Source organism: Gadus chalcogrammus, chromosome 21 (genome assembly GCF_026213295.1).
Source record: "Gadus chalcogrammus isolate NIFS_2021 chromosome 21, NIFS_Gcha_1.0, whole genome shotgun sequence".
In the NCBI taxonomy this organism is placed as follows: Eukaryota; Metazoa; Chordata; class Actinopteri; order Gadiformes; family Gadidae; genus Gadus; species Gadus chalcogrammus.
This window is the reverse complement of record NC_079432.1, coordinates 20,497,200-20,509,301: the sequence shown is the minus strand read 5'-3', so window position 1 is coordinate 20,509,301 and position 12,102 is coordinate 20,497,200.

The window sequence follows — 12,102 nt, the reverse complement described above, 5'->3', positions numbered from 1 at the left end:
AGCTGAGGTGGTTCGGGCATCTGGTAAGGATGCCCACTGGGCGCCTTCATTGGGAGGTGTTTCAGGCACGTCCAGTGGGGAGGAGACCTCGGGGAAGACCCAGGACTAGGTGGAGAGATTATATCTCAACACTGGCCTGGGAACGCCTCGGGATCCCCCCGTCAGAGCTGGTCAATGTGGCCCGGGAAAGGGAAGTCTGGGGCCCCCTGCTTGAGCTGCTCCCCCCGCGACCCGACCCCGGATAAGCGGATGAGGATGAGGATGAGGATGAGGATGACTATCGCAATATATTATTTCATTCCATGAATCATAGGCCTGCAATTTTACATAAATCTTTCGTTTATTTTGTTAATTTTATGTCTTTATTTATTTGTTTTAGTGGACCGGAAGCAAGAGATCGATGAGGCTCTTGTAAACTTGATTGTAAAAGACCTGCAGCCTTTTTCCACCGTGGACGGCAACGGTTTTAAGAACTTTGTGGCTTTGCTGGATCTTACCTACACTCTGCCATCCAGACAGGCTCTTAAGAACATGGTGGTCCAGAAGTATGAGGAGGAGAAGACCAAGGCCAGCGCTGTCATGCAGAGTGTTGAAGCTGTTAGCCTGACTGCTGATATGTGGACCTCCATTACTATGGACGCATATCTAGCAGTCACCTGCCATCATGTGGATGACTCTGCCAAGCTGGCCACAGGTCTTTTGGGAGTGCTGCCTTTCCCTGTGTCTCATACTGCTGATAACATCTCAGCTGCAAAGAGGTCGCTCATTGAGGAATGGGGCATTGAAGGCAAAGTCACCTCCATTGTAACTGATGCTGGAGCCAATATGATTGCCTCTGTGAGAAATTTAAATATTCGCCATGTGGTTTGCTTTGCACATGCTCTAAATTTACTTGTAAAAAAGAGCCTACATGCAACTCCTGGCCTGGCAGACATCAGATCAAGGTCACGGAAGGTCGTGACATATTTTAAGACCAGCACCACAGCAAAAGAGAAGTTCAGAGAAGTGCAGGAGCAGATGCAGAGTCCAGTCCATAAGCTTATTCAGGAGGTGGACACCCGTTGGAATAGCACTTATCACATGCTTCAGCGCCTTTTTGAGGAGAGACAGGCAGTGGAGGCAGCTCTTGCAACCCTTAGAACTGACGTGAGACCTCTGTCCTCTGAGGACTAAGACACCATCTCTGCATGCCTGAAATTGCTTGCCCCCTTCTACCAGGCAACGGTAGAACTCTCTGAGGAGAAGAGAGTCTCTGGGTCAAAGATCATCCCAATGATCAAAATGCTCATGCTTTACTTGTTTGATTCAATGGGGAAAGCAAGTCCCACCACTGCCAAACAACTGGGGGAGAACATGATCATTATGATGCAAAACAAATTTGACAGTATAGAGAAAAATCTAACCGCACTGACCCATTCCAATCTGCTCAATCCTAGATTCAAAGCAATTGGTTTTTACAATCAATCAAATGCGCAAGCAGCGGTAAAACGACTCACTTTTCAATGTTCACAATTATTAATAAGAAATACAGCACCTGTCACTCATGAGGAAGAACCCTCCACCTCCACATCATCTCAACCAGCTCCAGAAAATGTAGAAATTCCTACAGGTAATGTTGTGAAAAGTAAAAAGGGATATAAAAAATGAAACCGTCTAGTACTGATTACTGTCATGTTTTTCTTTCAGATATTAACCTTTGGGAAACACTGGACAGAGATGCTTCTGAAGCAAGAATGTCCAGAAATGCCACAGTGGATGCTACAGTGGAGGTGCAACGGTACATGACCGATCCACCGCTGGAAAGATCTGAGGAGCCACTGGAGTACTGGATCAATCACAAAAATTTGTACCCTCATCTCTTCAAACTGGCACAACAATTTTTATGTACGCCGGCCTCATCTGTTCCTTCTGAACGAGTGTTCTCCAAATGTGGAGAAGTTGTGAGCAAGAAAAGAAACAGGCTCAGTCCAAAAAGTGTTGAAAAAATAATATTCCTAAATCAAAATCTTGCCATAAATGCCATATCCCCCGGTTCCACCCAACTTGTGCCATATTTTCCAAGCACATCCTAATTTTCCCCAAGCACTCTCTCCCCAATAACACAATGAACAAATTCATTCATCTTTATTTGTAAAGAGAATGACATCCCTGTGTGTGTGTGTGTGTGTGTGCGCGCGCGCGTGCGTGCGTGCGTGCGTGCGTGCGTGCGTGCGTGCGTGCGTGCGTGCGTGCGTGCGTGCGTGCGTGCGTGCGTGCGTGCGTGTGTGTGTTTGAGAGATTTGGTGTGTGCACACTAGATTTATGTCACTGTCTTAAAGCCTCATGACCACTCTCTAGCCGGGCTAATTTAGTTGCAGCCATGGCACTTCACCAGGAGAGGTCACTGTTACTGAAGCTTCAAGTAATGAACCCAATTTCGAAACAATGTGCTTAAGTGGTTCAGTGCTTCACCAAAGCTTCATTTGCCCATCACTAGCTGAAGGTCACAGGCCGATGATCCAATGAAGACCACATCATCCACCGAACTGCAACCCCTCCCCACCACGACTACGCCTCGATATCCTGTCCATGTATATCACAAACAGGATTGGTGACAAGGCGCAGCCCTGGCAGAGACCAGCACCCACTGAGAACGAAACTGACTGGCTGCCGAGAACGCGAACACAGCTCTCGCTTTGGGAGTACAGAGATTGGATGGCCCTGAGGAGAGACCTCCTTACCCCATACTCCCGCAGCACCTCCCACAGTTTTTCCCAGGGGACCCGGTCATACGCCTTCTCCAGATCCACAAAACACATGTAGACCGGATGGTCTACATGTGTGCCCCAGGCCCCCTCCAGGATCCTTGCGGGAGTGAAGAGCTGGTCCGTAGTTCCACGTCCTCCTTCTTCAATCGGACGGCTTACCTGACCACCGGTGTCCACCACGGTGTCCGAGGGTTACCGCCCCTTGAGGAGCCTAAGACCCTGAGGCCACAGATAGCCACCGCAGCTTCAGCAATGGAGGCTTTGAACACCGCCCACTCTGGCTCAATGCCCCCAACCTCCACAGGAATGCCAGACACACACACAAGTGTGTGTGTGTGTGTGTGTGTGTGTGTGTGTGTGTGTGTGTGTGTGTGTGTGTGTGTGTGTGTGTGTGTGTGTGTGTGTTTGAGAGATTTGGTGTGTGCACACTAGATTTATGTCACTGTCTTAAAGCCTCATGACCACTCTCTAGCCGGAGGTGTGAGTTGAAGATACCTAGGACGGGGGCCTCCTCCAGACGTTCCCAATTCACCCGCACTATATGTTTGGGCTTACCAGGTCTATCCGGAAATTTCCCCCATTCCCTGATCCAACTCACCACCAGATGGTGGTCGGTTGACAGTTCCGCCCCTCTCTTAACCCGAGTGTCCAAAACATGCGGCCTCAGATCAGATGACACGATCACGAAATCGATCATTGATCTTCGGCCTAGGGTACTCTGGTACCAGGTACACTTATTAGCACCCTTATGTTTGAACATGGTCCATGACTAGCACAGAAGTCCAATAACAAACGACCGCTCGGGTTTAGATCAGGGAGACCGGAGTTGCCCTCGGCAACTCCAGAGAAGAATAGAGTCCAACCCCTATCCAGGAGTACGGTACCAGAGCTGAGACTGGGCGTGGAGGTAAGCCCCACCAGATCTAACTGATAGCGCTCCACCTCCCTCACAAGCTCCGGTTCCTTTCCCCACAGCGGTGACGTTCCACGTCCCTAGAGCCAGCTTCTGCCACCCGGGTCTGGTCCGTCGAGACCCCTGACCTTCGCTGCTACCCATGTGGCTGCGCACCCGACCCCAACGGGTCTTCCCACAGGTGGTGGGCCCATGGGATGAAGAGAGGGGGGGTGCCACGTAGTTTGTTCGGGCTGTGCCCGACCGGGCTCCGTGGCAAACCCGGCCACCAGGCGCTCGCCATCGAGCCCTCCGTCTGGGCCTGGCTCCACACGGGGGCCCCGGGCTTCCTCCGGGCCGGGTCACATCTCCTCTTCCTATGTTATTCATTGAGGTTTTTGAACCATTTTTAGTCTGGCCCCTCACCTGAGACCACTCTGCCATGATGACCCTGTCTTAGGGCTGGGCGATATTGCAAAAAATATTATCACGATTATTTTTATTCGATATCAATCGATATCGATCTTAATCACGATATATAATATTATTATTATTTTTTTTTTTTATATATATCTTTTTTTTCTCTCTTATTTTTTTTGTTGTTGATAGGCTGTGTGTGTGTGTGTGTGTGTGTGTGTGTGTGTGTGTGTGTGTGTGTGTGTGTGTGTGTGTGTGTGTGTGTGTGTGTGTGTGTGTGTTATACTTTATAATTTGCTACTGCTGAAGCCTGAAGAAACCAGAGTTTCCTTGCCACAGCTTAGTTAAACCATACACTTGTTTAACTTGTTTAACGGAAGCTCAAACATGCACCGGGGAATGGGCGTGTACTTAGGCATTAACCATAAAACTGCGATCTGACTATTTTGTTTATTTCTGCCGCATTGGCTGTCAGGTAAATCCATATCATTTTATGTCTAATGCTTATCGTCGTAATCGGTGTGAGTTTTATCGCGATTAATAATCGTAGTCGAGTTATCGCCCAGCCCTACTCTGTCTGATAATATTCGTCCGTTATTGAATGTTATGTCTTGTGCCAAATCTAAACCAGTTGGCACTAGCCCTGGACGCCGAAAAGGCATTTGACCGCGTCTCCTGGCCTTTCCTTATTAAAGTTTTGAGAAAAAATGGTCTAGGTCCTGGCTTTGTTCAATGTGTCCAACTGTTGTGCCTGTCTCCAAAAGCATCAGTAAAGGTAAACGGGTGTTTCTCACAAAAAATTCAGTTGGGGAGGGGTTGCAGACAGGGGGACCCTCTTTCGCCTCTCCTTTTTGCCCTCAGTATAGAACCCCTTCCACAGTTAATTCGAGATAGTACAGACATTAGTGGTATTGAGGTGAGCGGAGAGGAACACAGATTGTCACTATATGCAGACGATGTAATTGTGTATATCTCTGACCCTACAAAGTCTGTCCCAAATTTAATGAAATGTACTGAGACCAGGGGCGGAGTGGGGCACTAATAGTCACCGGGAGAATCCTCTCCGGTCCGGTCCGGTTTCAAAGTTTATACCGTTTATACTCGGTAATACCGGTGTTACGTGTTGACACGACTACTACTACATACTATACCTCTCCTGGAACCGTCACCTTATCGTGGTGGAGAGGTTTGCGTGTCCCTGTGAACCTGAGGGCTGTGTTGTCTGGAGCCTTGTGCTCCTGGTAGGGTCTCTCATGGCAGAGTGGTCTCAGGCGAGGGGCCAGACTAAGAATGGTTCAAAAATCCTCAATGAATATCGAAAAAAGAGGAGATGTGACCCGGCCCGGAGGAAGCCCGGGGCCCCCGTCTGGAGCTAGGCCCAGACGGAGGGCTCGATGGCGAGCGCCTGGTGGCCGGGTTTGCCACGGAGCCCGGTCGGGCACAGCCCGAACAAACTACGTGGCACCCCCCCTCTCTTCATCTCATGGGCCCACCACCTGTGGGAAGACCCGTTGGGGTCGGGTGCGCAGCCACATGGGTGGCAGCGAAGGTCAGGGGTCTCGACGGACCAGACCCGGGCGGCAGAAGCTAGCTCTGGGGACGTGGAACGTCACCTCGCTGTGGGGAAAGGAACCAGAGCTTGTGAGGGAGGTGGAGCGCTATCAGTTAGATCTGGTGGGGCTTACCTCCACGCACAGTCTCAGCTCTGGTACCGTACTCCTGGATAAGGGTTGGACTCTATTCTTCTCCGGAGTTGCCAAGGGCGTGAGGCGCCGGGCGGGTGTGGGGATACTCATAAATCCCCGGCTGAGCGCCGCGGTGTTGGAGTTTACCCCGGTAGACGAGAGGGTCGCCTCCCTGCGCCTAAGGGTTGTAGGGGGGAAAACTCTGACTGTTGTTTGTGCGTATGCACCAAACAGCAGTTCAGAGTACTCGGCCTTCTTGGAGACCCTGAATGGAGTCCTGTATGGGGCTCCAGTAGGGGACTCCGTAGTTCTGCTGGGTGACTTCAACGCCCACGTGGGCAACGATGGAGACACCTGGAGAGGCGTGGTGGGGAGGAACGGCCTCCCTGATCTAAACCCGAACGGTCGTTTGTTATTGGACTTCTGTGCTAGTCATGGATTATCCATAACAAACACCATGTTCGAACATAAGGGTGCTCATAAGTGTACCTGGTACCAGAGTACCCTAGGCCGAAGATCAATGATCGATTTTGTGATCGTGTCATCTGATCTGAGGCCGCATGTTTTGGACACTCGGGTAAAGAGAGGGGCGGAACTGTCAACCGACCACCATCTGGTTGTGAGTTGGATCAGGGAATGGGGGAAATTTCCGGATAGACCTGGTAAGCCCAAACGCGTAGTGCGGGTGAACTGGGAACGTCTGGAGGAGGCCCCCGTCCTAGGTATCTTCAACTCACACCTCCGGCGGAGTTTTTCTAGCATTCCTGTGGAGGTTGGGGACATTGAGCCGGAGTGGGCTGTGTTCAAAGCCTCCATTGCTGAAGCTGCGGTGGCTAGCTGTGGCCTCAGGGTCTTAGGCTCCTCAAGGGGCGGTAACCCTCGGACACCGTGGTGGACACCGGTGGTCAGGGAAGCCGTCCGATTGAAGAAGGAGGCCTTCCGGGATATGATATCCTGGAGGACTCCTGACTCGGTTGCAGGGTACCGACAGGCCCGAAGGGCTGCAGCTGCTGCCGTGTCGGAGGCTAAGCAGCGGGTGTGGGAGAAGTTCGGAGAGGCCATGGAGAAGGACTTTCGGTCGGCACCAAAGTGTTTCTGGAAGACTATCCGACACCTCAGGAGGGGGAAACGGGGAACCGTCCAAGCTGTGTACAGTAAGGAGGGGACTCTGTTGACCTCAACTGAGGAGGTCGTCGGACGTTGGAAGGAACACTTTGAGGAACTCCTGAACCCGAATAACACGCCCTCTATGTTGGAGGCAGAGCTCGAGGTTGATGGTGTTTCGTCGTCAATTTCCCTGGTGGAGGTCACTGAGGTAGTCAAACATCTCCGCAGTGGCAAAGCCCCAGGGATTGATGAGATCCAGCCAGAAATGCTAAAGGCTCTGGGTGTTGAGGGGCTGTCATGGTTGACACGCCTATTCAACATCGCGTGGGAGTCGGGTACAGTGCCAAAGGAGTGGCAAACCGGGGTGGTGGTTCCCCTGTTCAAAAAGGGGGACCAGAGAGTGTGTGCCAATTACCGGGGTATCACACTTCTCAGCCTCCCTGGTAAAGTCTACTCCAAGGTACTGGAAAGGAGGGTTCGGCCGATCGTCGAACCTCAGATTGAAGAGGAACAATGCGGTTTTCGCCCCGGACGTGGAACTACGGACCAGCTCTTCACTCTCGCAAGGATCCTGGAGGGGGCCTGGGAGTATGCCCATCCGGTCTACATGTGTTTTGTGGATCTGGAGAAGGCGTATGACCGGGTCCCCCGGGAGAAACTGTGGGAGGTGCTGCGGGAGTATGGGGTAAAGGGGTCTATCCTCAGGGCCATCCAATCCCTGTACTCCCAAAGCGAGAGCTGTGTTCGCGTCCTCGGCAGCCAGTCAGTTTCGTTCTCGGTGGGTGCTGGGCTCCGCCAGGGCTGCGCCTTGTCACCAATCCTGTTTGTGATATACATGGACAGGATATCGAGGCGTAGTCGTGGTGGGGAGGGGTTGCAGTTCGGTGGTCTGAGGATCTCGTCACTGCTTTTTGCGGATGATGTGGTCCTCATGGGATCATCGGCCTGTGACCTTCAGCACTCACTGGATCGGCTGGCGGCCGAGTGTGAAGCGGCTGGGATGAGGATCAGCACCGCTAAATCTGAGGCCATGACTCTTAGCAGGAAACCGATGGATTGCTTACTCCGGGTAGGAAATGAGTCCTTAGCCCAAGTGAAGGAGTTCAAGTACCTCGGGGTCTTGTTCGCGAGTGAGGGTACTTTGGAACGTGAGATTGGCCGGAGAATCGGAGCAGCGGGGGCGGTATTGCGTTCGCTTTACCGCACCGTTGTGACGAAAAGAGAGCTGAGCCGCAAGGCAAAGCTCTCGATCTACCGGTCGATTTTCGTTCCTATCCTCACCTATGGTCATGAGGGCTGGGTGATGACCGAAAGGACGAGATCGCGGGTACAAGCGGCCGAGATGAGTTTTCTCAGAAGGGTGGTTGGCGTCTCCCTTAGGGATAGGGTGAGAAGCTCAGCCATCCGTGAGGAACTCGGATTAGAGCCGCTGCTCCTTTACTTAGAAAGGAGTCAGCTGAGGTGGTTCGGGCATCTGGTAAGGATGCCCACTGGGCGCCTTCCTTGGGAGGTGTTTCAGGCACGTCCAGTGGGGAGGAGACCTCGGGGAAGACCCAGGACTAGGTGGAGAGATTATATCTCAACACTGGCCTGGGAACGCCTCGGGATCCCCCCGTCAGAGTTGGTCAATGTGGCCCGGGAAAGGGAAGTCTGGGGCCCCCTGCTTGAGCTGCTCCCCCCGCGACCCGACCCCGGATAAGCGGAAGAAAATGAGATGAGATGAGACTACTACATGTTCCAAATCTGTTAACATATTCTCCATCCATTAAAAGAGAAAGATCAGTTAAGTCATTAATTCGTCTGAAATATACCAGCCAGCACATACACATTTGACTAGCAGATTGGCTCCCGCCTAGCAATAACGTCAATGGTGGAGCTCTGGCTAACTTCGGAATAAATCCGTTATTTTTGAGCAGTTAGATGCATCCCCCTCCAGCATCCGCTTCTTCTTTATTCTGGCCTTTTCAGCTCCTCCTTTCTCTTTTCTCTTCTTGCCTTCCATGAGTGCCACAACAAGCAAAAGCAAGCAACCACGAACTTGCTCGCCTTCTCTGTCTGACGTGTCTTTAGGGTCATGCCAATGGACGTGGGGCCGCTCATATATCCCCCTACATTTCCGAAAATGGACTTGACCTGCAAGCTGTTTATTGGATAAACGCATTTCCCAATCCCAGGAGTCTTTGCTCCATTCTACGTCAATTCAAGAACAAACAAATTAAAGTAAACCGTAGTTCGTATTATTTATTTATGGCTATGAAAGTTCTGTAACACCTGAATAATGAAGAATTAAATGAAGTAAAAAAAATAATAATAAAAAAAAAAACATGAATGAGACATAGAGAGTAAGCAAGTGGTATAAATATTGGTTGGATGTTCTCAAGACATGTATTGTTTATTTCGGGGATTTTCACGGCATCTTGCCGGGGAATTTATGCTCAGGGCCGGCTTGTAGACGCCTCGCGGCCGCTCACAACTGTGGGCCGGTCCAACTGACTTTGCAGGCCGCTACACAATTGCGGGCCGGTCCACCTGTCACCCGTCGCGTTTGGTGTGAACGCACACGCGGGCCTCTCGGAGTCAACCAAAGGACCGTATGTGGCCCGGGGGCCATACAATGCACAGGTGTGCACTAGGGCGTGGCTGGCTCCCATGATGCGGAAGCAAATTTATGAGGTCCTTTCTTTAATAGGTCCATGATTCGAAGGAGCCTTCGAAATGGGACAGCTTTGACGCGCCGCTATGACGCAAGCATCCTTCAAATCATGGAGCTATTAAAGAAAGGACAGCGGACTAAAACATGGCCGCCCATTCATTCCTATGAAAACTGCTCAATGGCGCAGGGGAACATCAAGGAGAGATTTGCTTCCACATCATTGGCGCCTAGCCACGCCCTGGTGCATTGTTAGCATTGTAGCATCATACACGAGAGGTCAGAGCGAGCACAGCCGCATTGTTTACTGACCATGGAATTATAAATTAATAACCCGCCCGATGATTCTCTATATGTGATCTTCAAATTACACTCCTCCTGCCATCGGGACAACAATTATTATTCAAGAATGAATATGCCGAAACAACATTTGTTTCACTACGACTCCTTTAAGCTGCCCACTCCCTCTTCTGCAAAAAATACATAAATAAAATAAAAAACGCTTGAGGTGGAGTTTTGAAAGAGAAAACGTACATTGTATTAGTACATGGTATAAAGATAATTATAAGCCTTTGATATATGTCAAAAAGAAATTTGCGGAGACACATTCCTGTTCCCCACTTGTATTGGAGTGAACGGGGATATCTACTTCTGGGAAGTAGTGGTTCCTGGCCGAGCTCACCAGGGAGGCAAACATGAACGCTCGCAGTGCACCCACACATGCATGTCTTTTCTAAAGCGTAGGCCTACACAACTTAAAAAAAAACATACTTGCGTGACGCGTCGTTTGGAGGCGCCGTTAGAGAGGATAATAACTAAAATGAACTATACAATTAACAGTGTATCAGCAGAGTGCAATGCTTCAAAACTTTTAATCAAACGTGCAGACAAAGTTCAACTTCATAAAGTAAAGTTCATTCATGGTGCGTGCTGCTTAAATGAATGCATGGCAGCGTGCAGGGTCAACGACATGTATCTTCCAATCATATAAATCTAACATTGTGGAAATTGCATTAAATGGAAAGATAACATTTCTCACGTTGAGCAAACGAATGCGTGACTCATTTATTTCGTTAAAAAACCAAAACATTAAACTAACATTTAATGGGAAAGCGATCCCTGAACAACCAAGACAGAGTAAACGATATGCATACAATAGTGTAGATTTTAGAACAACACATAACAACATTATCCTCAGCTGATGTTCAAACTGTAGCCTCGAAGATTTGCGTTCTTGTAGATATTGAATTATATTCTCCTCCATGTTGATATCTTTGTTAGTCGTTATCTTTGTTAGCAGCGGCAACTGAATAGAAAGAACGCTCATTTGCTCCGAACATTATTTAAAAAAATGCTGATTTGTGATTGGTTGCAAGGAGTAGATGAGGCTGGCCTCTCTTCCTATGTTTAACATGGTATAGATGATTTACCTCGCAACAGTGAAACTGAATTTTGATTGGTGATTTTCTAATCTCAAAGGCGGCAAAAGTGAATTTTGGCCTCTTTGCCTCCCTTCAGTGGCTAGCCCTGGACACAACATACTGAGAGTAACATCGGTCAGCCTCTGCCCTTGCAAAGGCACTTCACAGTTTTTTTTTTTAACATTTTCATGTAATTATCCAGTATGAAAAACACATTGCACATAGGCCTAGATCATTTTGAAAAAAAATAAAATTGGGGGAAAATCACGAGGAGCCGTTGCCTCTGTTGCCTCCTCTAAGAAACCGCCACTGCTTCTGGGACTCCATGAATCGAGGGACCGGTCCATAGCCCGCTTAAACAGCTGCAATACCAGGCTTGGCCGCTGAGCAGCACTGGTGGACTAGTTCAGCTCAGGCCCAACAAATGTTAGGCATAATAATTGCTAAACAATAATGGTTGTCGAGATGGCAGGAGGAGTGTAATTTAAAGATCACATATAGAGAATCATCGGGGAGGGGGGTTGGTAACTTATACTTCCATGGTCAGTAAACAATGCGACTGTGCTCGCTCAGACCTCTCGCTGATGATGCTACAATGCTAGTTAATGAGAATATTTCTGCATCCGGCACGTAATGCGCTAGCGCATGGCTAGGCGCCCATGATGCGGAAGCAAATCTCTCCTTGTTGTTCCCCTGCGCCATAGACCTCTGAAGAATAAGTCCCGCCTCCGAGGCTCTTGGTTCCATGTTTAAATGTCTATGGAAAATAACATGGGGGTTTGAATGATCGTACGTGACAAACTCTGTAGGTGGCGAAGAAGTAAAAGCTGCTCAGGTTTTGAACGACACACTTTTTCCATCTAGATTCCACTTGGGTTTTGGATTGTCTGTGCCGTTAAACTAGTTAACTATTATGAAGGAGCATTATGCTCTCCCAGTCAAGGTTGCAAGCAACGGCAATGTTTCATAGGTTGTCTTCACCGAAATGGCACCAGAGCCCGCATACGGAGGAGGTGGCACCAACGCTGCTCGTCTATTCACGCGTGAAATGACAATCACGTTAGGTTGTGAATGGTTGCGAGCAACTCCCGCCTCCCTAATAAGTATGACGTATGAAGTCTGCGCAGATCAGAACTAGCTCCCGGTTAGCATTAATAAGACTGGCCTACTACTACTACTTTAA